The sequence below is a fragment of the Mauremys mutica genome, chromosome 16 (assembly GCF_020497125.1).
Source record: "Mauremys mutica isolate MM-2020 ecotype Southern chromosome 16, ASM2049712v1, whole genome shotgun sequence".
Taxonomy (NCBI): Eukaryota; Metazoa; Chordata; order Testudines; family Geoemydidae; genus Mauremys; species Mauremys mutica.
In genome coordinates, this window is record NC_059087.1 from 26165453 (window position 1) to 26191736 (window position 26284).

The following is a 26284-nucleotide window of genomic DNA, read 5'->3' on the forward strand; positions in this document are numbered from 1 at the left end:
TTCCATTGAATGGAATTTGTTTGGGTGATGAGCCATCATTAATGATGCTATTGGCTCTGTAGCCACTCAAGAACTTTTTATCCTTTAAAATGAAATCACAGAAATGTAGGACTGGAAGGGACCTCAAGAGGTGATCTAGTCCAGTCCCCTGCACTCAAGGTAGGACTATGAACATAAGAATGGCCCTACTGGGTCAGACCAAAGGTCCATCTAGCCCAATATCCTGTCTTCCAACAGTGGCCAGTGCCAGGTGCCCCAGAGGGAATGAACAGAACAGGTAATCATCAAGTGATCCATCCCCTGTTGCTCATTCCCAGCTTCTGGCAAACAGAATGTAATAACTAGACTGTGCCTGACACATGTTTATCTATCCTGTTCTTAAAAACCTCCAATGATGGAGATTCCACAACCTCCCTAGGCAATTTGTTTCAGTGCATAACTATCCTGATAGGAAGTTTTTTCTAATGTCCTTGCTACCGTTTAAGTCCATTGCTTCTTGTCCTATCCTCAGAGGTTAAGAAGAACAATTTTTCACTCTTCTCTTTGTAACAACCTTTTGTTTACTTGAAAATTGTTATCATGCCCCTCCCCCAAGTCTTTTCTTCGCCAGACTAAACAAACCCAATTTTTTCAAACCTAATTTTACTTGGAGAATTCTTATTTTTCTTTGCTTTCTGTTCGCTTTGCTTCTTGAGTATAATTCTCACAAGTGAAGAAAGGTTCTGGTCATACCTGAGAGGAGAAAGGGGAAAAGGAGGGGCACCTCAGTGCCCCACCTTTTCCCATGTTAAGTGAAATTGGCCTATTTTGGTATATGGCTACAAGCCCCAAGAAATGTAACTCTTCTCTTCTCTGCCTGTGGTGGGAGAGTGTTGCATGTTTTATTAAAACTGTGGGATTTTTTCATTGTGGTGTTTTTTAAATAGCAAAAGTCATGAGGTGATCATGATGAAAAGCCTGGAATGAGAGTAACTAGAGTCACAGAGGTTTTGTGGAAATTCTACCCCCGCCCCTCTCTTTATTTTGAAATTTTGCCAGAAAAAGTTTATAGAAAAATTGAAATTCAAAAAAAATGTAGAGCTGCTCTAATAGTAATTGAAAAGTCAAATGTCAGGACGCTGCTGTGTCTCACTGTAGTGCCAATAACTGGAACCTTGCTTGTGCTATGTTAACAGTAAACAGATGTGTGGATACTAGCTGCAATACTGAATCTAACCGATTTACCAGTCGGTTTGCTTTCAAAGGCCCTGTTCTGTCACCCTTACGTATACGGAGTAGCACCTTACTCCATAAGAGGCAACACTAAAACCAATGGTAGATACTACCCAATGTGGGTAATAATAGCAGAATCTGGACTGAAATGTCTGTTACTAGACTGGAGAAAGGAAGAAACTTCATCACCACTGGAGGAATTCAACTTCACCTTAAGGGCTGGATTCTGATTTCCGCAACAAAACAACCTCAGAAATTCAACATTTATAAGTGCAAAGTAATGCATATTGGAAAAATAATCCCAATCATACATATATAATGATGGGTTCTAAATTGGCAGTAACCACTTAAAGAAATCTTGGAGTGGATAGTTCTCTGAAAACTTCAGTTCAATGTGCAGCAGCAGTAAAACAAAGCTAACAATGTTAGGAACTGTTAGGAAAGGGATATATAATAAAACAGAAAATACCATAATGGTACTACATAAATCCATGGTACATCCACACCTTGAATCCTGTGTCCAGTTCTGGTTTCCCCATCTCGAAAATGATATAGCGGAAATAGAAAAAGTTCAGAGAAGGGCAACAAAGATGATCAAGGGAATGGAGAGACTATAAAGATTAAAGATGTTCAACTTAAAAAGAGATGACTAAAGGGAGATATGATAGCGATCCATAAGATCATGAATGGTGTGGAAAAAATGAATCAAGAAGTCTTATTTATCTGTTCCCACAATACAAAAACCAGGGGTCACCCAATGAAGTTAGTAGGCAACAGGTTTAGTACAAACAAGAGGAAGTACTTCTTCATACAATGCACAATTAACCTGTGGGACTCGTTGTCATGGGATGTTGTGATGGCCAAAAGTATGACTGGGTTCAAAAAAGAACTAGCTAAGTTAATGGAGGATCGATCCCTCAATGGCTATTAGCCAAGATGGCCAAGGATGCTACTCCATGTTTGGAGTGACTCTACACCTCTGACTGCCAGAAGCTGGGAGTAGAGGACAAGGGCGGATCACTCCAAAATTTTACTGTTCTGTACCCTCTCCCTGATGGTCTAATACTGGCCACTGTCAGAGAGAGGATACTGGGCTAGATAGACCATTGGTCTAACCCAGTATGTCAGCTCTTATATTTTTATTGCTCACAGTGAGTCATATTTTAGGCCCTGATCCTGCAAAGACATGCACTGTGAGTAGTGCTATTGACGTTCATTGGGCAGTACTCCCATTTAACTCAGTTGGATTATTCACAGAATCTGATCCAAGCCCATTGAACTCAATGGCAAGAACTGCCACTGACTTCAATGGAGCCGGGTCAGGCCTACTGTGTAAAAAGTTATGCCTGTGCATAAGTCTTTGCAGAATGAGGGCTTTACTCGGTAAGCAGTCCCATTGATTTAAAAAGGTCTGTTCATAGAGCAATGTAAGTGACAGCTCTTTAGGAGGCTCCTTCTATCACTTCTACCACGTGCCTTCTTGTGGTAGAGGTGTTCTTAACCAAAAGGAGGGGTGTGAAAGGCAAGTGTCTGGCACCTTATAACCAGATTGCTCCGGGTAGAGGGGGCTTGTTCACCATAGTAAGCAGTCCACCTAGGAAAAGGGACTCCAATTTCAAACCAAGAATATGAGGCCCGGCCAGCCAGTTTGTAAAAGTTCTGCCCATCACACATACTCTATGGGTCTTTATCTTTAGGCAGTATATGAGTACAATGCTAGGACATCCCCTGTATGTAATGCATGAATGCTTTTCCTAATGACTGTGGAAAACAGGAAAAGGCTTTTGCATTTTGGGTGCATGCAGCTAAAGAAACAAGCCCTCAACAACTACATTCGGCTTCCCTGAATGCGGGAACATGACTGGCAAATCTAGAGAAGTAGCCAAGATGCTGAAAAGGAGAGTGCATATTGTGTGTAGGTAAGAGACAAAATGGAAGAGGTCAAAATCCATGAACTTTGGGGAGAATTACAAGCTAATGTATTATGGCTCATTAGCCAGGAGGAATGGAGCAACAGAAATATTACAGGCTAAGATAGTGTACATCCAAAGGAAGAGTGACCAACTGATGCAGATGAGCATAGCACTGAGCAGAGAACAAATATTTGATGTTATGTGCTGAAACATGCTGCAAGTTATTTGTATAGCTGAGGAGAAGGAGAAATTGCAGATAGCTCTGGAACAAGTGATTATATGGAATACCTCAAGCTGAGTACTTGATTATCAGAGCAGCTCTCAATGGACATGGGAGAACACAGTGAGGGCTACGAAGATTGTCACAGACAACAAGGCTTTGGATCCAGTAATGAAGTTGATGAGGATATCTTAGAGTTAGCCAGAGCCCATGGCCTGATTGTTGTCAATACATACTTTGTAAAAAGGGAAGAGCACTTAATTATATGCAAGAGCTGTGCCAACAGGTCCCAGATCAATTACTTCCTGACAAGAGGAAGAGATCTAAAAAACATGAGATTGTAAAGACCCTGGGAAAGCAGATTGTGGAGCAACATAGATTGTTTGTAATGGACTTCTGGGTGAAAAGGCTAGTGGAGGACAATAGATGAGTTGTGGAACAAACTTTTAAGTGGTGGATGCTCACAGATAGGGAAATTAGTCTCAAATTTAAGGATGAAGTTCTACAGAGGTTGGACAATGACCAAACTGACCAAGATGATACCAGTGAGGTTTGGGGGAAATATCCAAAGATATTGCAAAAAGTGCATGCACTGTCTGTGGTCAAACAAAAGGAGGGAAATTTCATGGCAAGAAGACCTTGTGATGGTCCAACAATGTGCAGGAGGCAGTGAAGAAGACGATGACGAAGGAAAGGTTTAAGCAACGGCAGAAAGTAAGAACAGTTAGAAGGAATACAAGCTGGTAACGAGAATGGTGAAAAGAGCAGTTGCGGAAGAGAAAGGGGAGGACTACTCACAGATTAGTCAAGATTAGGCAAAGAAGCACAGAGGACTTGAGAGCTGTGAAGTGTGTCAAAGATGAAAACAGAAGAGTACTGGTCCAAGATGGTGAAATCATTAGGAGGTGGCAGCATTTTAAGAGAAACTGCTCAATGAAGAAAATGTGAAGAAACTGCTCAGGAAAATATGCACAAGCAACAACCTTCCAAGACCTATCACCATGGTGAAGACTCAGACAGTGTTAAAGATGGAGAAATGTAGGAAGGCAGTGGAACTGAATGGTGTACCAACTGAGACATTTAAAGGGGTGTGGTGATGAGGATGAACTTTTTCAATTTAACTCTTCATACTGGAAAAATGCACAACAAATGGAGGAAGAGCGCATTGGTCCCTATCGTCAAGCATAAAGTAGATGTGTAAGAATGTAGTAATTACCAACCCATCAAGTTAATGAGTCACGCAGTGAAATGGCTGGAGAGAAATAGTGAGAAAAGACTTCGAGAGGAGCTAGAATATCAAGTAATTTGGGTTTGTGCTGGGAAGGTCAACAATGGATGCAGTGTTTGCAGTCCGAATATTGCAGGAAATGTATAGAGAGAAACTCAAGGAATTGCACTTAGTGTCTGTGGGTTTAGAAAAGTCTTATGACAAAGTTCCCAGGGAATTGTGGTGATGGTCCCTGTGGTCACGCAGTCTGCCGTAGGCATATGTTCAGACTATCCTGGACATGTGCGAGGGTAGAACCACAGTAATGAGAAGGAGCTGCAACTGCAGTGAGTCATTCACTGTGAGGGTAGAGCTGCACTAAGGATCAGCCTTAAACCCATTCTTGTTTTTGGCTGAAATGGACCCCTGGATGGAGGAGATTAGGGAAGAGGCTCCACAGAGCATGCTTTTGCTGATGGCATGATACTCTTCTGAGAAGAGCAATATGAAATGGAAAGCTATCTAAAACTATGGAAGGCTGCAGTGGAAGAAGATGGCTTGGCTTATGAATCAGCTGATAAAAGAATAATACATGTGATGCTTCATTGAAAGGGACAACGAGAACCCAGTAAAACTAGATGGTACAGAGTTAAAATCTGGGAACAATTTAAATACCTCTGTTCAGTGTTGAGGCATGATGGGAATGTGGATGCAGCTGTTAGAGGCCTTATGAAGATCACTTGGTGTAAAGGGAGGAAGTTGATGCAATTTTTCTGCGGTAAGAATATGTCAAGTAAACTAAAAAGCAAAATGTATTAAAATCATGACTGGGCAAGCCAGGACATATGGGTCAGACTGCTGTCCAGGGAGGAAGAGAGAAGAACTACTACTTCACTCCACCAACATGAGAATGCTCAGGTAGATTCTGGGTAAGATGAGAGCTGATAGGCTATGCAATGCAATGCTACAACCCATGGTACAGGTAGCCCCCATCACAGAAAATATGAGGGAGTATTGACAGACATGGCTGGGCCACATGGGACGACAAGAAGGGAGATATGTTGGCCAGGAGTACAAGAGCTAGTAGTCATGGGACAAAGACCCCAAAGTAAACCTAGAAAGAGGTGGTTCTAGATGCTAAAGGACGAGCTGAAGAAGGTTGGTGTCAGCTTGGAGGATGCACTTGACACAAACTCTTGGAGGTAAATAATAAGAGACAGGACAAAGTGAAGAAAAAAAGTCATAGCGTAAGGTACTACTCAGTGTCATTAAGGGAGGCAGGATTTGTCCTTAAGCTGCTACTTTTCTCTCTCTCTCTCTCTCTCTCAGGCCCAGAGGTTAACTTGGCAGCACTCAAGGTTCTCGGTAAATTTAGCACAACATTACCATCACATCCACCCACTCGCATGCCATAATCCCCAAATGTCAAAAAGTCATGGATATCATTATTATTATTTTAACCATTACTCCCATGAAAACTGTGAGACGAATGTAGCCTTAAGCAGTTTAAGGTTTTTATTTTTTTTTAAAAAGGGAATTTTGTTTTATGCGAACATCAAGTTTTTCATTAATGTGGGGAAGCTTTCACTCAAATGACCGCAGATGTGCAAAATGAGGCTGAACTTGAGAAGTGTGTGCGTGCTGGAATAAAATGACCCACTGCTAAAGCATATGGAAAAGACCACAACATGACCACAACATTTTGCCAAGCAAAAATCTGGACATTTCTCCAGGTCTTAAGGGAGGATGCCAAATTGCCAAATAAGATGCTAGTCTCACATAGTGATGTCCATTTTGTCCTGTTACTATTGCTGCTGCTGCTGTGGGTGTTTAAAGCCCTTTACTTTGCCTGAATGATGTAAAGGAGCTATAGTGTAAATGAGAATCAATCCCTTTGCTTCTAGCTTGAGTTCATCCATGAAGGGTTTCCCTGCTGCTAATGGTCACTGTGTTTCTTTTCCTCTTTGCTGGCAGAATAGGCGAGATGAATAAAAGGCCATCTAGAGGGAGTGGAACGCATCTGTAAAGAACAAGCTTTGTGTCTGTTACGCAGCTCTCAGCCTGCTGCCAAAGTCCAGCTGTGGGACGCAGGCCTTTACAATGTGAGACAGAGCTCCCAAAATGAGGAACACCCACAAGGCGAACAGGCAGCTCCAGAGCAGAAGGGGGTGGCTGGAAATGAGCTGTGGGGATAAATAGAGTTCGTTGAATTAGAGTTAACTGATCTCAACAGACGGGGAAGGATGGCGTTGGGGTTAAGCATGGGCTAGGGTGTCTAGAGACTTGTGGAGGGATCTGATCCCACAGACCTGGGGCTAAATCCTGGTCCCATGAACGTTGAGAATTGTAGAGAGACACGGTGAGGGAGGTCATATCTTTTATTGGACCAACCTGCTGTCGGTGGAAGGCGTAAGCTGTCGAGCTGCACGATGCTCTTCTTCCAGTCTCAGGATGGGGATTTTGACATTCATGTGACCCTTAGACCCTTGCTGGATTGCACAGGAGCAGATTGTGCCTCAGCCTAGTGGAAGTGCATGTAGAGCCAGGAGGGCACCAGGAGCTCACTCCTCTTATGTTTCCTTTACAAAGGCCAAGCACAGTAGTGCAGAGACTTCTCCTGACATCCACGGGGTGCAAATTTCCCAAAGACCATTCCTAGAGGTGGGGAGGAGACTGAGCCATAGCCTTCCTCCCTCCAAATCTGCCTGCAAAGCTGCCTGGTCACCAGAGGAGGGTGTTACACTAGATAACCCCCGCCCCGTGCACTGGGGAGCAGAGAGAAGGAATGGATCACCTCAGGTCCAATCCATCCCGGAGCTCTCGATGGGGCTGATGTGACTCCACCCTCTCCCATACAAGCCAGTACATAAGAATGTGTCCACATAGCAAAAAAAAAAAAAGACCCATGGCAGCGAGCCTCAGAGCCCACGTCATCTGACTTGGCCTCAAACTATGGGGCTAAAAATAGCAGTGTAGACATTAAGTGCTAGGGCTGGAGAGGGGGCTCTGAGACCCACTCCTCTCGCAGGGTTTGAGTCTGGGCTCCAGCCCAAGCCCCGGTGTCTATACTGCTATAACCCTTCCAGTGTGAACCCCATGAGCCCAGGTCAGCTGACCTGAGCTCTCAGACTTGCAGCTGTGGGTGTGGGGTTTTTTTGCAGTGTAGACATACTATGAAGGGCCCTGAATCCCTCTCAGACATCTCCAGGCCAAATTCAATCCAGGCATAAGTGAACTCAATTCCACTGGCTCCGCAGCAGGACTGAACGTGGCCTTTTTGCGTCTCTGTCTGTAAAAGGGAGACATTCTTCAGTGGTTAGTGGGAGACTTCAGCCCAGATCCTCAGAGCTACTAGGCACCGGACTCCCATTAATCAGGCACCTCCATATCTTTGGGGATCGGGGCGTCCCCGGGCTGGGAAAATAAAGACCTGAGCTGTTGGGTCGAGGGTCCCTGGATTGAAACTCAGTGTAGAGGGCAGGTCTGGGTTCCCCTGCAACCCACTGTAGGAGGGGCTTGCTGGGGCAGCCTATGTGGGAACTGCTGGGGACAATTTGGAAGGAGACTTTGATAATATCCCAGAAGGGGGGAGGGGGATTTCAGTGTGGCTGGTGAAGCTTAATCGAGGATGAAGCTCACCTGGACAGAAGCAGGTAGGGCTGGAGGCCTAAGCCCTGAACTGGAAATCACTGCAGCTGTGGGGACATGAGAGAGTCCATGGAGTGAGTGAGTGAGTGAGTGAATGGGACAACTGATTGAACACTTGCAGGAAGGGGCCTCAGACCATGTGGCGAGCTAATCCCCTGATGGGCCCCGAGGAGGCGACAGAGTGGTAAGAAAGTGCACCTTGTTACATGCCTCTAGATAGGGCCTTCATAGGTTAGGACCCTGGTAAGTATAATGTGTGAGGTGTTTGCAATGTAGAAAAGAGTTTGGGTCCAGGTTAGATCAGTTTGATGTGAAGCAGTTCTCCCATCCCTGCCAAAGAGGGACACCCCCCACCCTCTGTTGTGATGCCTCTCTTTTGTGTTCTTTGTCAGGGACATAAAAAGGAAGAGAGCATGTATGACTTTCTCTTTGCAAGCACAACACTAAATGTTGGAAGTTAAAATAAGCCATACGCAGTTTGCAGATTTTGTTCAACATTTGTTTCCTCTGAAGTTCTAAATTGCATCCATAAAGCACTTTACAAGCTTTAATCAATGAGTCCTTGTAGCACTTCTCTAACCCAGGGGAGTATTATCCCCATTTTACAGATGGGAAACTGAGGTACAGAAGGGCTAACACCCAGATTATGAAAGATAGTTAGGTGGTGCTGTACTCCTCATTGCAATGCCTAACTGATTTAGTAGCCTAAATCTCACTTTCAAAAGGGATTTAGGCACTTAGGAGCTAAAATCCCATTAACAGTCAATGGGAATTAAGTGCCTAAATTCACCTTTGAAACTGAGATTTAGGCTCCTAAATCTGGGCCTAAATGGTTTCCCCAAGGCTCCAGAAGGAGTCAGTGTCCCTGAATTAAAACTCAGGTACTCCGGGTTCCTATCCTTCTGATGAGACCAGTGTTAGACCAGACCACATTTTGGCATCAACTCTTTGTCTCTTCAGGACATCTGTCCAAATTTCTTCCTTGGTGAATCTGAGCAAGATTGGTCAAACTGGTAATATTTAGCACTAGAAATTCCACTTATTGCTCCAGGTTCTACCATTTGGCTATGAATTCTCTAAGGCCTGGTCTACACTAAGAAGGGGGTTCGAATTAGGGTACGCAAATTCAGCTACGTGAATAGCGTAGCTGAATTCGAAGTACCCTAATTCGAACAACTCACCCGTCCACACGCGGCGGGGTCGAACTCCGCGGCTCCCCCGTCGACTCCGCCAACTCCTTCTGCCGAGGTGGAGTACCGGAGTCGACCGCGGCGCTTCCGGAGTTCGAACTATCGCGTCTAGATCAGACGCGATAGTTCGAACTCCAAAAAGTCGAACTCTCTGCGTCAAACCGGCAGGTAAGTGTAGACGTACCCTAAGTGGCAGGGAGGTTTTGTGATTAGAACATAAGACTGGGAGGCAAGGGATCGAGGTTCTGTTTCTGGTTCTGCCTTGGACTTGCTGTGTGACCTTGAACAGGTTCCTCACAGCTAGATTTTTGCCTGGCCTTTGCATAGTGGTGATGGTAGTAGGCAGATTCAGGGTCAGTCCCAAAATGGAGAGCACATTGCATTGGGTATGTTCCCTGGAGTTGACAATTCACAGAGGCATGATGTCTTCTGGAATGCCCCCTGCAGCAGAGAATCATAGAATGTCAGGGACCTCAGGTGGTCATCTAGTCCAACCCCCTGCTCAAAGACAGATTTTTGCCCCAGATCCCTAAATGGCCCCCTCAAGTATTGAACTCACAACCCTAGGTTTAGCAAGCCAGTACTCAAACCACTGAGCTATCCCTCCCCCTACCACCACACCCCAGTGCAGAACTGTGCACATCTGGCCCTTAACCTCCTCCTTCCAAAACCCAAACAGTGATGGCTGTGCCCAGGGGCTCTGCCCCACTCAGAAACTAACATCGCAATAAAATAAACATCTCTTCATCCCAGTTTAACAGAGTTTCTCTTCCCCGTGAAGGGTGCGTGCCAGGCAGCCTCTCCAGCACCCCGGACTGTACGGTCCACGTAGCCACGTTCTGGGAAGGGGTTCCAAGCAGCAGAAGCTGAACTTCAGTGGAGAGCCCCACCAGAGGAGAAGGCGTTCTGGGGATTTGGGTGAAACTGGTGAACAGCTGACAGGAGCAGGTTCTGCTTTGGCTGGTTTCCCTCACACAGCTGTCGCAATGGGATGGCTATGGAAGCTTTCAGAAGTGGCCCCACCAGGGCAGAATTTGCACGGGGACACGGAAGGGAGAGGAGAAGGAAATGTAGCTGTGATTAAAGATTCTGGGGTAATAGTAAGATACTGTTCTTGCCTTTGCCCTTGATAGCAAAGCTTTGCTAGTCCCCATTGAAGGCTAAACTGCTGCCTGGGAGAACATGCCCTTTGATCTCCCCCCAGTCATGGAGGGGGGTAAAGCCAGCACTTGCTTTGTCCCCCATTGGGATTTCTAACCCTGTCGCAAACCATGGAGACCCAGGTCCTCGTTCGCAGGGAGGGCAGACCCCTGTGTGGCACCAGAGACCTACACAAGGGCCAAAGCAGTGATGGAGCAGGACCCCTTTCAGCCCACAGGCCTTTCCACCGTTATGCAGAGCCAGGCACAATTGGCTCTTAGTAAGCAAATGATGTCAGCTTCCACTGGTGTTATTTTAAGCTGCTTGTATACATTACTTCTCTGTATGAATCTCTGGCCTGTTCTCCCCGCTCCTCTCAATCACACACACTGACTTTTTTTTTTTTTTTTTTGGTTAAAGCCAACATCTGTAGGTTTGTTCTTAACAAAAATAAAGCCATCCATCTCCTCTGGGATGCGGTTATGTCATGTGAGCTCAGGAAAGCTGGCTCAGGCAAGGTTTACAGTAGCCGTCGCAGCCCGCAGTGGGAAAGGCAGTTATCTGTATGGGACGGTTTGCAGTTCTCAAGAATGCATCCTTCCCTCAGACTGAGGGGGTGGCTTTTGTTTATCCTTTGGCACACAATGAAATGATGGGAAAACATGCTTGGATGCACTGCTATAGTAAGGTGGGGCAGGGCAGCAGTTAAAAATGGAACAGCTCCTTTGATCCCTGGCCAATGCAGATGACTCCCAGGGTTTGGGATTTAGAGTGGACGTCATGTTCTCTCTCTCCATCTCCATGTACAGATCTAACAGTTCCCTCCTACCTAGCAAACAGAACAAAGCCTCAAAGACAATCGGCTTCCAGGAAAGAGTGGGTAGGCAACCGACATCAGAAAAGAGAAACCGTTTGAAAGGGCTGGGGGGTGCGATCAATTATACCATCCACGGTGTTCGCTGCTGAGCGACCTTGTTCAAGCTGAAATTGGAATTGGTGGCTGGCAATCCCCAGGCAAACCAAGGCATTCCTCCCATCTGGCCAAGTGCAAGGATGAGCAAATCAATACTGCATGCCCCCTAGGATCTCAAAGTGCTTTAGAAAACATAGCCCACAGCTGACCTGCTGTGTTGTTGCCTCAGGGGTAGAATGTGGTAGCCATTTTGTGCCAGGTGTCTCATCGTGCAACAGCTTCTAATTATTCTGACTTTTTTCTTATTAGTCTTTTTCTCCCCCCCCCCCCCGGAAAACAAATAAAATGGAAACTCCACAAACTAGGGCATAGGCTGGGACCTACCACAATGTATGGGGTATTAGGACCCCAAGGAGAGACACTGACTCCCACTCTGATTTCCCACAGTTACCCTAGGTGGAAATCAAGACAAGTCTGGAGGGGAAAGGAGTGGGCGGTAAGTTTTACAGGCCTGCTCCTTCACCCTGCTCCACCTCCGCTCTGGAGTGGGATGTTCACAGCGAGACTCTGGAGCAGCTCCATACAGCTGGCGTGTGAGTCTCATCTGCTCAGTTGCTGGCGATACTGACTTGTTTAGCGGGAACAGATGAAAGGTCATCTCTAAAAATCTGGCTAATGCCACCTGTCTTATAGACAGAGAGAGAAACATACGTCGATTAGATCAATCGATTTGTGGCACCTTTCAGAATGAGGTTCAAGACAAGGATGCTTCCTGTTCCCTTAGGGTTAGATTCATAAAATGACTTATGTGCCTAAATCCTAGAGTCAGGCCCCACTGGGTTTCATAAAACCCCCGCTCAGCTGCCGTCAAACTCTATAACTTGCTCAGTGTCTAAATTTTTGCAGTACATTTTCCTAGCTGCCTCTATTTCTGCTTCTGAGCATCCAGACACCTAAGCCTCAGAACGAGGCAGAAAGCAGGGAAAGACAGACATTCCTTTGCCTAACTCGCCTGCTGGGCCTGATCCAGGAAGTATGTTCAGAGCGGAATGACCTTCCTTGTAACTTTCAGCCCAGCAGTTATGAGGTACTCACCCAGGATGTGAGACCTCCCCACTCCAGTTCACCTGCCACCTCTCAGGTGGGTGGCCTAGTCACTGTGCTGTGTGATATTCTAATGTGGGGCTTCCTCCATCTCTCCCATTTATGTTGTTCCACACAGAATAAATAAGGAAGTGTCACTTGGCCAGAGAGGGAGAAAGCACAAGCATGAGAATGACGCTAGCCTCGAGGTTAGAGCACTCCCCTAGGAGGTGAAGACCCAGGAACTAATCCCCCTGCTGCAATGAATATTTTATTTATTTAGCCACAGTGGAGCATCTTCAATGGGAGAGTCTGAGGGAGCATCCCATTAGAACGTCCCATAGCCTAAAGGCTAGAGATCCCTCCCCCCCCTGGATCTCCTTGGCATCTCCCTACCTTAGGTGGCTCCCTACCTAGCCTGCTGGCTTTGGTGCATCCCATTCTGAGGCGCTAGTCTCTCCCCATTCATTGTATAGGGAACCTAGGCTCCCAACTCAGGCTTTGTGCATTTCAGGGCTGGTCTACACAAAAAACTCACATCAACATAGCTACATCTCTCAGGAGTGTGAAAAATCCACAGCCATGAGAGCTGCAATGACGCCGACCTAACCCCCAGTGTAGACAGCGCTAGGTCAATGGAAGAATTTATCCATCGACCTAGCTACTGCCTCTCTGGAAAATGGAGTAAATACACAGAGATGGAAGAACCTCTCCTAGGACTGTAGTGAGCATCTACACTGAAGTGCTACAGGGGTGTAGCTGCAGCTTTGCCACTGTAGCATTTTAAGTGTGGACATAAGCCAGGTCTACACTACAGAACTATATCGGTATAACTACATCATTCAGGGATGTAGCTACATAGTTATACTGATCTAACTCCCCTGTGTAGACAGCGCTAAGTCAAAGGAAGGGCTTCTCCCGCTGACAGAGCTATCGCCTTTCAGAAAGGTGGATTAACTACACTGATGGGAGACGCTCTCCCGTCGGCATAGGAGCACACTTCGCTATGCCATTGTAGTGCCGTGTGTGAAGATGAGCTCATAGCCTCAGTGATTTTCTAGGCACCTAAAAGTTAGGCGTGGTGATGCTCACAGGTGCCACACCTAAATGCCTCTGTGAATCTAGTCCTTTGTCTCTGTGGTCTAGGTATATTGTTTTCTGTTATTTATACTGTGTGTGGGAGGGATGTTGTGCATCTCAATTTATTTGCATTGCTTTGTAGTTTATTTGGAAGAAGTCCTACTGCAAATGTGATTTATTTTTTTTAGTTGCTTTTTGTTACAAATCCCAGCATTATGCTGAAAAATGCAAAATGGCATCATTTAACCATTTGCTTTCTAATGAATTAGAAAAGTAGATGCTTCACCAGCATCTTTCCAATGAGGATCTCAAAGCACTTCACGTGTATTCATTACCTAAACTTCACAGCACATCTATGAGGTACAGCAGGGGCACTGTGTGGCCTCAATTTAATGAAACACTTGCTTAAGTCCCATTGATTTCAGTGGGATTTAAGCGCACACTTCAAGTTAAGCATGTGTGTAAGAGCTTTGATGGATCATAGCCTGCGCAAGAAACACTTCACCCACCACTGAGACGCAGCTACTACCAAGATGGAACACAGCAGCTGTTTAGTAGCACACAGCAACATCAGCCAGCACTATGCAGTAAGCCAGGAAATGAAGAAGAATCCCTTGAAATGCAAGTTAGTTTCAAATTTGGTTCAGTGGTTGAATGTTAATGATTCATACTGCTGCTTAGATAGCTGAGGACGCTCTGAGAAGAGTGAACGGTGCTGAGGAACATCTCAAGGGCCAAATTTGAGCCAAAGTGCTTTAGCAACTAGAAGACAGCCTCAAAATGATTACGCAGGCTTCTTTCTTTCTTGAACAGAACTCAGCTAGCCTGGGTTCATTTCATCATTGTCCTGAGCACCTCTGCACCACCTTGGCTGCCCAAAATTGGCCATGATGCACTTGCAAGAAATGCCTGGGGAATATCTGCAGTGGCTGGGGTTCTCCTAAGCACAGAGCAAGGTCTGCTAGCTCTGTGCCACTTCTACAGCAGCCCCAGGTAAGGTGGCATTCTGGGATGGGTCACAGATGTGGAGAAGAGCAGGCCAGAAGAGAGCGGGTGTGTGTGGCCAATGTGGACATAAGTCCTGATGCTGATTCTGTGCACCAGCAGAACCCCACTGGGCCCACTGCAACAGGGCTGCAAGTTTGTGTAGCCCCTGAATGTCTCCTACGTCTCCCAGTGTGGGAGCTGCCATCTTGGTCAGCACACCAATGATTTAACCAGGAACCTACAGAGCTAAATGCCTGCGTCTTGACAGTTGGAGCTAAGAAGTCAGGCTCTGTAACAGACTCGCATCCTCTGCAGATCAGACACAGAGGGACACAACACACGCTAGCCCCTGAGTTACACACACCTTCTGGACAGAAGAAGCTCAACCCAAGCAGTTCAAATCCTGGGTAAATTCCCATTTCCATGATTACTGCCATCTTGGCCCACACCCCAGGGATTTACTAGAGGTAAAGGCATCTCTCTCTCTAGCTATGTCGGTGCAGCATTTTGGAGCCTGACAGGGCAAGCCTCCCAGCCCACGCCAACAGACTCAGGCTAGCGCGCTAAAAAGAGCTAGGTAGACAGTGCTTTGACGCTGCAACTTGTGCTCGGAGCTGCAACTCCAAAGCACTGCTGCACTGCTATCTTTAGTGTGCAAGCATGAGCCCTGCTGGCCAGAGTCTGTTGCCCTGGGCTGGAAGGTTCGCTTCCCCAGGCTCCAAAATGCTGTGTGGACGTCCTCTACAGTTCAAGCTAGCAAGGCGAGTTCTATAGCTGGAGCCTGTTACGGACACACATTCGCTGAGGCTCAGGCACACAGAGGGATGCGTATTACACAACTGATATAGGGATGTATCTGGCCCATTAATTTTTTTTAAGTGGTTTAAACATAGCATCTAGGCTGAGAATTCAAGCACTCCGCCTGGAAGTTTGGCAATGTGAATAGATTGAGGCAGCATGAACTTGGCTATGTTGAACACATGGTATTAACTCCATGCTTTCCTTGTTACATATAAACCTTAACACTTTCCACTTTCTGGCATTTACATTGTACCAAAAAAGGGGCCAGTTGACTGAGTTAACAGTGCAGTAAAAACCTTTATTTGCAGACCTGCCTGGCCTTTGAACACTTGATTTCTCAACCTTACCTTTATATTAACCATAGTTTTTGCATTCAAATACACTGCTACCTCGATATAACGCCACCTGATATAACACAAATTCAGATATAACACGGTAAAGCAGTGCTCCGGGGGAATGGGGCTGCACACTCTGGTGGATCAAAGCAAGTTCAATATAACATGGTTTCACCTATAATGCAGTACGATTTTTTGGCTCCCAAGGACAGCATTATATCGAGGTAGAGGTGTATCATTATTATCCAAACAAGAGACATTTATGCCCTCCCTAGTTCCCAACATATCAATTGTTGCCTCACGTCCAGGACATTGGAAAGGGACACATTAGAAGTAATGGATAGACACTTTATTTAAAAAAATCACATGAAGTGCTACCCTCCCTAGCTAGCGTCAGGGAGTGTTACTGTCTGTTGACATCAAAGTACATCCAAGCTTTATGGCCCCTACCCTGGCCCCATTGATGTCAGTAACAAAGCTCCCATTGATTTCCATGGTGCAATATGAGCCCTTGTGCCAATGCTACCAATGTTCCAGCTTAGCAAGAATTAGCAGGTAAGATGACGACAGAGGGGTAAATCTGACATAGGAATTCATAACTAATAGCCGACAGCCCGACTCACTGCTGAGCTGGTATAGATGTGCCCAACATTGCGAGTTGAAATTTTTTTTTGATGGAACAGTACATTGAAAAATGTACTTTTATCAAAATGGTTCACGAGAATGTGTTGATTTCAATGAAAATGCCGAGTGTGGGGAAACTAAATGAATCTTTTTTTTTTTAATTTCTTGCTTTGTTTTAATGTCCAAGTGTTGCATTTTGGTAAGATAAAAACATTTCATTTCAACTTTCTCATTTTGGTTCACCCTGTATATTGTATTTAATGTTATCCCATATATATTATAGTTCCTATTTGGTTAGTATATGATGTTTCCAAACAAAACATTTCCACATTATCTAAATGAAATGATTAAACATTCTTTCCAAATTGAAATGTCTCCAAATGACAAGGTATCAGTTTTTTCATTCCAGTTCAGAGTGAAAACCAATTTCAAAATTATTAGAATTTCCCACAGAACAGAAATTCCAGTTTTTGACCATCTCTCGTAACCCAGAATAGACCGAGCGTTTAAAATCTTGGAAATGAGCTTGGAAAAAGCCTGCTATTGTTTAAGCAGGGGGGAGGGATAGCTCAGTGGTTTGAGCATTGGTCTGCTAAACCCAGGGCTATAAATTCAATCCTTGAGGGGCCATTTAGGTATCTGGGGCAAAAATCTGTCAGGGGGTTGGACTAGATGACCTCTTGAGGTCCCTTCCAACCCTGAGATTCTATGATTCTAAGGCAAAGGGAATTTTAAAAATAATTTTCTGCTGATTTTTGAAGAGAGATACCATCACTCTGTAAAGAAGCCCAACTTGCTTCATCTCTCTGGGATAGAATCATAGAATCTCAGGGTTGGAAGGGACCTCAGGAGGTCATCTAGTCCAACCCCCTGCTCAAAGCAGGACCAAACCCAACTAAATCATCCCAGCCAGGGCTTTGTCAAGCCTGACCTTAAAAACCTCTAAGGAAGGAGATTCCACCACCTCCCTAGGTAACCCATTCCAGTGCTTCACCACCCTACTAGTGAAAAAGTTTTTCCTAATGTCCAACCTAAACCTCCCCCTCTGCAACTTGAGACCATTACTCCTTGTTCTGTCATCTTCTACCACTGAGAACAGTCTAGATCCATCCTCTTTGGAACCCCTTTTCAGGTAGTTGAAAGCAGCTATCAAATCCCCCCTCATTCTTCTCTTCTGCAGGCTAAACAATCTCAGTTCCCTCAGCCTCTCCTCGTAAGTCATGTGTTCTAGCCCCCTAATCATTTTTGTGGCCCTCCGCTGGACTCTCTCCAATTTAGCCACATCCTTCTTGTAGTGTGGGGCCCAAAACTGGACACAGTACTCCAAATGAGGCCTCACCAGTGCTGAATAGAGGGGAATGATCACATCCCTCGATCTGCTGGAAATGCCCCTACCTATACAACCCAAAATGCCATTAGCCTTCTTGGCAACAAGGGCACACTGTTGACTCATATTCAGCTTTTCGTCCACCATAACCCCTAGGTCCCTTTCTGCAGAACTGCTGCCCAGCCATTCGGTCCCTAGTCTATAGCAGTGCATGGGATTCGTCCATCCTAAATGCAGGACTCTGCACTTGTCCTTGTTGAACCTCATCATATTTCTTTTGGCCCAATCCTCTAATTTGTCTAGCCCATTCTCTGCTTGGTAGATTTCCATCCGGGATAGTGTTGCCTTTTCTTTGATTAGATCTGCTACAAGAACCTATTGCTACAGGCCTATCTGCAATGATGTTCCTTCTATACCTAAGAAGTTTTGCCCGAGGGAGAAAAAAATTAAAAATCCTCTTTCTCACTAATGAGAGGGACAAAGATAGACTCAAGGATCTAAAATGGAGGTATGTGGGCATTAAAAAGGTAGGGTCTGTTGTTCCAGGATGAATTGTCTTTGCTGTTTCCAGAGCCTTTGGAGAGTCCATAAACAATCCTCAAAGGGTGATTTTTCTCTCATGCGTTCTGAGTTGCTTGTAGATTTCTAGAAGAAAGTGAGAAAACCCACTCAGATTTTCTCTTTTGTTTGATTAGATTTCATGGCAATGACGGTATCATTCCCTAGGAATCCAGGCTTGGCTTTCCCAGGCATCGGTCCAGTTTTCCTTGCTGCATTTGGGTTTGTGATTTCACCATGTTTTTTCTTTGTGCTCACCTTTCGTGGGACAGCATGGAGCTCACCTACCACCTGACATATAGCCTCTTCTAACGCCCCTTTTAGTGCGTTTACAGCATTGCTTAGAATAGAGGGTCTCGCAACAATTTTTTTTGGTGTCCTCAGAATGCAGCCACCATCTCTTGCTGGTGGCAGCACTGACAATTTTTCCTAAAATACTTAATTAACTGTAGGAAAAACAAATAAATATGACCATATACACGTCCAAATCATTGCAATTTGTTTACGTAGGATTTTTTCCCCCAGACTCAATAATGCACATAATGTACAGTTGTTCCTATTCTTTACTGGACCCAAGCAGAATAGAAACACAAATAAGGTGCTTTATATGTTCTTGTCTTTGGCTTTCTTCTGGTTGTTTTTTTTTTTTTTCAAGATGCGCTAGTTACTCAGTCTGCTGTGAAAAGTGATATTAACAATCATACAAATATATCACTTTTCACAGCAGACTTTCTCAGCCCCAGCAAGCCCTGGATATGGAAGCAGCAGGTACCTGGAAGTGGGGGTAACCTTGGGGCCAGAACCTACCACTGTATGGCCAGGGAAGGGAGCCTGAAGCCCCAGGATGGAGCCTGCCACCCAAGGGCTGGAGCCTGACCCCACAAGCCCTGGGAAGGTGGGGAACAAACTGGCTGCCTGCTCCTCCAGCTTTTGTGTCTCCAGAGGTGGGCAGGGCCCAACCACTGCTGGTGGCCCTGCAGGAGGGGGGGCGCTGCTTTGCGCCTCCCCATCACCGCCCAGGAGGTTGTGGCCACAAGAAAAGTCCCTGGTGGCCACATTTGAGAAACGCTGGCTTAGAAAGTGCCTCTAATAAAGTCACAGGCCTTTGAATCTGAGCACATAGTTTGCCTCTCCAGCAAGTCTTATTTCTGTCTCCCCATTGTGGTGTTGACAAAGGACAGCTGGGATTAATCTGCTTTCTTCTCTATGTTGTTTAGAGTTGCATCTGATGGCTGAGGGCTATGTGGGGGCTGTAGTCTCTGGGTAGGCAGGGTGGGTTTTGCCTATCCTGTTCTGACTCCGATGAAGTATTACTGCACTTTTAGCAGCAGAAACCCATTTTGTCAGTTTCCTGAAAAGCAAAAGAAAATATGTTGATTTTACCCTGAGAATGTCAGGTTTTGTCAAACTCCTGTGTCGTCTGATCACAAGAACTGGTTTTCACTTCACAAAAGAAAGCTAAGTGGATTCACCTGAGGGATCCATCAGCTGCCTGTGGGTGTCTGGGCTGGGCAGTGCCAACTCTGGTGCATCTGGTTGAGGTGCTGGACTAAAAGCTGCCCCAGGAGCAAGCCAGGAAGCAAATTGTGATGGAGAGTCATAATTCTCTCTGTTTTCCACATTTGCTCCCAGGAAGAAGTAATCTGCTCCTTGTCTATACCAAGATCCAATTGCTTCCCACTAGCCTAGCGCTGTGGGGTAGGGATAGCTCAGTGGTTTAAGCATTGCTCTGCTTAAACCCAGGGTTGTGAGTTCAATCTTTGAGAGAGCTATTTAGGGATCTGAGGCAAAAATCTGTCTGGGGATTGGTCCTGCTTTGAGGAGGGGGTGGGAGAAGATGACCTCCTGAGGTCCCTTGCTAACCCTGGGATTCCATGATGGGGACAGAGTCAAGGCTCCATCTACTCTCTTCCTCTCCCCACCAACTAGAGAAGGAGGGAGATCAGCAACTCCATCCTCTTACGTTGCAACTCATGACGTGGGTAGCCCCCCAAGAGGAATGCAGAGGTGTTTTGCAGCCCATAAATCCCAAGCATGGACATACAGAACAAGAGACCATCCTTCCCACACATCCTCACCCTTTGCTCATTTTGAGTATTGCTAACTCTGTCACAACAGACTGTGTGCCCCAGTGCACAGGTCTGAGACCATTGTAGATTCCTCTCTTCTAGGAATTCTATCAATGACTCCCTGACATTTAAGGCCATATTCTGATGTCACATCAAATCCTAGTACCTGACTGCACAAGTAATGCCATTGAATGACAAAGAGATTGCTAAGGGGGGATATGATAAAGGTCTATAAAATCATGAATATGGAGAAAATGAACAGGGCTGTTATTTCTCTCTTCACGTGTCACAAGAACCAGGGGTCACCCAATGAAATTAAGAGGCAGCAGGTTTAAAACAGGCCTAAGGAAGTACTTCTTCATGCAGTACAGGCAAACCATGAAACTTGTTGCAAGGGGATGTTGTGAAGTCCAAAAGTATAATTGGGTTCAAAAAGATTTAGATAGATTCATAGATGATAGGTCCATCAATGGCTATTAGCCAAGATGGTCAGGAATGCCACCGCATGTGCTGGGGGTCCCCTAGGTTAAATTTGGCCCCAAACCCCAACTAACATAGCTCATACATGGGTTTGCCAGCGGCTGAAGGTGCTCAGTGATTCCCTGCTCGTGTGTTCCCACATCTGCCAAAAGTCCCAGAAGCAATCAGGGCAGCAGGGAACAGGAGAGAAGATTGTGCCCAGGTCACTGTCTGTGGAGCGGTATTGGAGAAAAGAAGGATGGCATTCAGCTTGTCTGTCTACAGCAGTCCCTCTGCCTGGTATGGGAATAAGACTGCTTAGTTTCTGGTTATCCGCCAGCTCTACACTGTCCAGGGGAAGTAAGGGAGATCTGTTCCCCTCCCACATGTTGCAGGCTGCAGCCAGAGAAGGCTCCTCTGCTCTCCCATCACCATGAGAGTTGGTAGAGGAGGAGAGGATCCAGAGCAGCAGTCAGTCAAAAAGCCTCCCCTCTCTTCCCTCATTAAAATCCTGCACAAATTTGAATTCAGCCAAATGTTAGGCACCGCCTCCCACTCACAGTAGTGCTGATAAAGAAGGGAACTGATGCTCTTCCACATGTGATGCCTTTGCAGCCATAATACACCTCATTACATCGAGTGGGGCAGCTGGGACCAGTTCTCCTTCTCGGTCCTCAGACACAGCCCCACCCAGAGATTCACTGCTATTCTTCTGGATGTGATCAGAGAAAAGAAACACCAGGAAATTGCAGCGAGCCCCTGCTGCATCTGTATGAAATTACACTGTAGAGGGGGGCTGGGGGAATGAACAACAGCCACATATCCTCCTTTGGACAGGACACAATTTATGCTAATCTAGTTAGTTTTTACTAGATTGGTCCTTGGCAATCTGGTCTGTATAAAATAATGTGACTGAACCCAGCCAGCTTGCAGTGACACCACAAAACATCTCTCTGTCTCACCAAGAGACAGCCCATGCATTCTCTGAGTCAGGAGTTTACAGCTAAGCCAGATTTTCTGCAAAGGGCTAAATGGGTCAGATTGAACTTTGTGGCTCATAGAATTTCTGTTCTGCTTGCGTGATCTCCCACAAAGACTCCAAAAGGAAGCCCTGAAGTCGCTTTCTCTCCTCAGTCTCTGCCTCTCTCTCTCCCGAGGTGCTTTTACTCCCTACCGTTAAAGTGAAATTAAGATAATGAGTCAAAGAGGAGAGAGGGGTGGGGAGGGGAAGGAGAGGGGAAAATAAAAGAAAATACAAAGAAGAGATATTCTTCTGACAGATAATTAGGGAGATTGGTTTACCAGCCAGGGACTAAATGCTGGCTTCCCGGCTGAAAGAGTCCCCAGTGACCCATTGTGTGACTTTAATTTCTCAGGGGGTCCCTTAAGCAGGTGCCCTCTGACAGGTAGTCAATAGAGGACTTCTGGCTAAGCACCAGCAGCTCATTGAAGAGGTCAAAGCTGGAGGTCAAAGACCAAGGCTTGAGAGGTTGTTGGGTCAGGAGCCATCATGGTGACAGATGAACCTAAACATGTTCCCGTCTCTGTCGCTCTCCCTTGTAAAGAAGCGAAGCCGGCGTCTCTGGAGATCGCCCCCCCACCTTTTACAATGAAAGGTTCCTGTTCGTGTCCTGCCTGCACCTCTCAACTGGTCTTCATTAGCTGAAGTATACCGCTTGGTCACCGCCCGCCGTCTCACACTGAGAGGGTGCTGTCTCCATACCTCTCAACTGTTCCTCATTAGGTAGAACAGGCCCCTATTGTCCTGTATGAAGACTCCTTTGTTTCTCACATACAGCCGGGCTGGAAAAGCAGAAACTGATACAAAACAATGCAGCACTATTTATAGGGAGCCTGACGTCGAAGAGGGAGCAATGTTTCTCACAGCTCTCACTACTCGAGTGCGAGAGAGTGTGTGTGTGAAAGAGAGGGAGCATACATATATACAGATGTTATAGATCTTTTTATTTCCCCACATACAGACACTGTTTTATCTAGTTCTCTCTCTAGCTAGCCCAATATGCGCTCCTCCAGCTATCTGACAGGCTCTATCTAGCCTGCTTACATATCGCTCTCTCTCCCCCTCCCAGTTCCCATATACACCCCCGTCTCTTTATCTCCCTATACATCCCTTTATCTAGCTGTCTATATCAATCTATTTGCCTATCTCTGTTTATCTGTCAAGCTCATCATGCAGAGATGGATTCACTCTCGCTGGCCTAGGAAGGTGAAATTTGCACTGCCTACCTACCACACCCTCTGGCAGACATACCTGAAGGGAGGTCTGGTGGTGTTGGTGCCACTGGCCCCTCCCTTGGATTATCCACTGGGAGCAAGCAGTTTTCATTCTTCCTTCCTAGGTCTGGGAGGCTTCAGACCACCCTCAGCTGCCTTTGCTCTGCCTCCTGCAAAGCCAGCACTGTCCATGTTTTGGGCAGAGCTAGCTTCACTGGTGGATGGGGGCGTTGTGGCCACTTAAGTAATTGGCTTCCACCCATCCCCAGTTGACTTTCTGCCTTGGCAGAAGTTACGCTGACCAACGCTTGTGTGGACTCTTGTCTGAGTTGAACCTGGGGTCTTGGTGGGTGGGCAGGTGCAGTGCTGCTGCAAACTGGCATCATGACAGATGTGTCTATTGGGTTGTAAATCATACACAAATAAATAAATAAGTCTACATGAACGGCTGGCTCCTCTGCCAGGTAACGTTTCCTTCCTGTCCAGGAACATCCATCTGTACCACAGCCAAGTAGCAGCTGTGAGATCACGGGATTCAGTAGAAAGCTTTGGAGGTTGGACTGAAACCCAGGATTCTGATCCTTCTAGTCCAAAAGAATCAGATTTGGTTTAAATAGTGCTTCGAACCCCAAGAGAGTGGCAGCTGTAAAGCCTGGTTTTCAGAAATTCTGGACACCAAAACGTCACTTGAAATCAGTCAATACATCAATGAAGTGATGCCCACATGGAGCTAGGGATATAGGAATAGGCACTATTGTAACCTCCTGGCCTACAGTGGTTTTGGTGCATCCATAAACAGGCACTCCTATTTCACATATGCACTAAGCAACCCTCACACGATGTAACCTTCTGGGTGGCTGTGTCGAGCCCTAAAATTGTACCCATATGGTCCTATGGAAGTGCAAAATGCAGCATACATAATGCCCTTTGGGGTGTGGACTTTCTCACTCTGATGTAATTTCTAAGCCTACTCGAGTTATAGAAAGAAACTGACATCAACGCATAATGCCAATGGAAGACTAATGATACATATAGAGCTGGCTGTGTCTGGCACACAGATGTTTTAGCAGGCAGCCAGACACGTTGAGGGAAGCCCTGACAATTCTTTTGCAGAAAGATGGGAACATTCATTGATTGGCTGTAGTGACAATATTGTGTCCACTCTCATCATAGACTCAGTCCTGGGACCTGGTCTGTTACATTCACAGCTTACCCTCATGTGCAGCTTTGCTGAAAAGATGTTTCTACGCTTTGTTGCAGCTCGTGTGGCAGGCTAGTTTCACTATCATCACGTGAGTATGACTAGCACCATTAGTCCTTTAGGCCTCCTTTAGCTATGACAACTGCTTTGTAGCATGATTTTGAGCACTTTAATGGAGTGGAAGGGGAGTAATTGGGTCTTTGGTGTTATCCCCTCTCTGCTGCTCAGCCTGGTAGGTGGCATCTCATTGGTTTGGATGGGTGCCCTTTGTCTGTAGCTGGGGCTCTTTGAATATAAAAATAATATGCTAGTGTGGAATTTCTAGACTTGCACCAGGCTACATTTTTATTGCACATTTAACTGAAAGCCCTGAATGGATCTGTCCTGAAGAGTAAGTCAGAAAGTTTGGGGATATTTTTGAGGGCTTAGCACAGGGACAGGGGGATTAAATTTAATCTTTTTTTTTCCTCATTGATTTTTAAAAAGGGTATGTTTTCATAGCCAGCCTTTGTAGCCATCTGATCTTATTGCTGATATCCTTATTCTGTCTTCACCCTTCCCTCTTGTTTGCTACTCTCGCTCATTGCATCTTGTCTTCAGTTAGATGTTACAGTCTTCAAGGCAAGAAGGGTGTCTTTGTGCAGCACCAAGCCTGAGATGCTGATCCTGAAACACCAGAGGCCAGATTCTCATTGCGTGTAAACTGGAGAAGCTGCTTTCAAGTCAATGATGTACATCAGCTGAGTATCTGGACCCAGGTGTGTCAAATTAGGCACACAAAACCTGAAGCACCCAAATTCAATGGCCACTGTTGACCTTTATCATTTCGCTATGTTTAAACTTTTGTGCTCTGGTAGTTTTATTAGTCTTTGGTGTGTTTGAGGTCTTGAACCCAGGCCTATGAATGCCTAGGTAGCTATTGTATCTCTGCCTCCACCCTACATCTAGGGAACCTTATTGTGCTGAGAAGCCAGTAGAATTAGAGTTTAAGAAAAAGCCCCCACACACGGACACTCTGATTGGAGGATGGCCTGTCTCTACTGATTGGTCTAACCACACTATTTAAGCCACAAGGCGGGCCAGGAACTTGTCTGAGTAGTGAGGTGATTTCTTGTGGCTGCAGGTAAGCCTGTTCCTGCTGTGCACCTACTCTGTGGTTCCTGCCCTTGCACCTCACTTCCAACCATCGTTTACCAGTCCTGGCTTCTGACTTGGGCCTCTGACTATGGCTTGACCTTGACTCTGCCCCTCAGCTTTAATTACTGACTCTAGTTTGACCCCTGGCTCTCATAATTGGCAGTTGACTCGAGGGCTGATCCTTGGCTTTGTTCCCCAACCTGGATGCCTGCTCTGACCACTAGGCCAGCCTGCATATATTATGGGCTATAAGTCTTCCCCTTGTTGAAAAGCAGGTGAGTGGATTAAAAATCAGAAGAACAATTCTGCTTTTTAAATGTTGTTTAATCTTCCATTGCTCCAGCTGGCAGGAGAGCGGTGGGCCTGAACCAAGCATGCTGTTATTTTTAGAGCATTAACTCAGTCAGGGCTACCCCAAGTATGTCTACCTGGGCTGGAAGCTATCCCTTCCAGTGCCAGTGGAGCCACAGCTTTAGAAACAAACAAATTCAAATGGGCCCAAAACAGATCTTTTCTTTTGCTTGTCCCATCTCTGAATTTTGGTGGCTCAGATAAAATAGTTACCTCTGGGCTTGGGATTGAGTTTGCAAGACTGAAACCCAGCTATATGGAGAACTGTTTGGATGCAAGGGGAAAATGTGGTATCAAAACTGCTTCTAGGTAGAACAGCTGCATTAGTTTGCTAACTACGCTTTTTTAATACCCAGCACTTTATATTTTCAAAGCGCTGTAAACATATTTAGTATTAATACTAATGTTGTAGTACTAACTAGTACTTGTTATAATATTAACCACACCCATTAGAGTAGGTTGTTTTCTTCATTTTACAAATCAGTGCAGTGAGGCACAGAGACACTTACTGATTTGCCAAAGACCATACAGTGAATCAGTAGCTGTGAACATAAGAATGGCTGTACGAGGTCAGACCAATGGTCCATCTGCCCA

The 26284-nt window shown here is 45.8% G+C and overlaps 2 long non-coding RNA genes across 2 annotated transcripts in view; both read left to right on the forward strand.

The window, feature by feature from the left end:
* The window catches only part of LOC123351274, a 124025-nt gene extending 99734 nt beyond the window's left edge, over positions 1-24291 (forward strand). The window contains exon 7 of the long non-coding RNA XR_006573980.1: positions 24210-24291. This is a non-coding gene — a long non-coding RNA (uncharacterized LOC123351274). The remainder of the gene's footprint in view (positions 1-24209) is intronic.
* A 1017-nt stretch (positions 24292-25308) lies between these two features.
* The window catches only part of LOC123351276, a 58099-nt gene continuing 57123 nt past the window's right edge, over positions 25309-26284 (forward strand). Inside the window, exon 1 of the long non-coding RNA XR_006573982.1 lies at positions 25309-25614. This is a non-coding gene — a long non-coding RNA (uncharacterized LOC123351276). The remainder of the gene's footprint in view (positions 25615-26284) is intronic.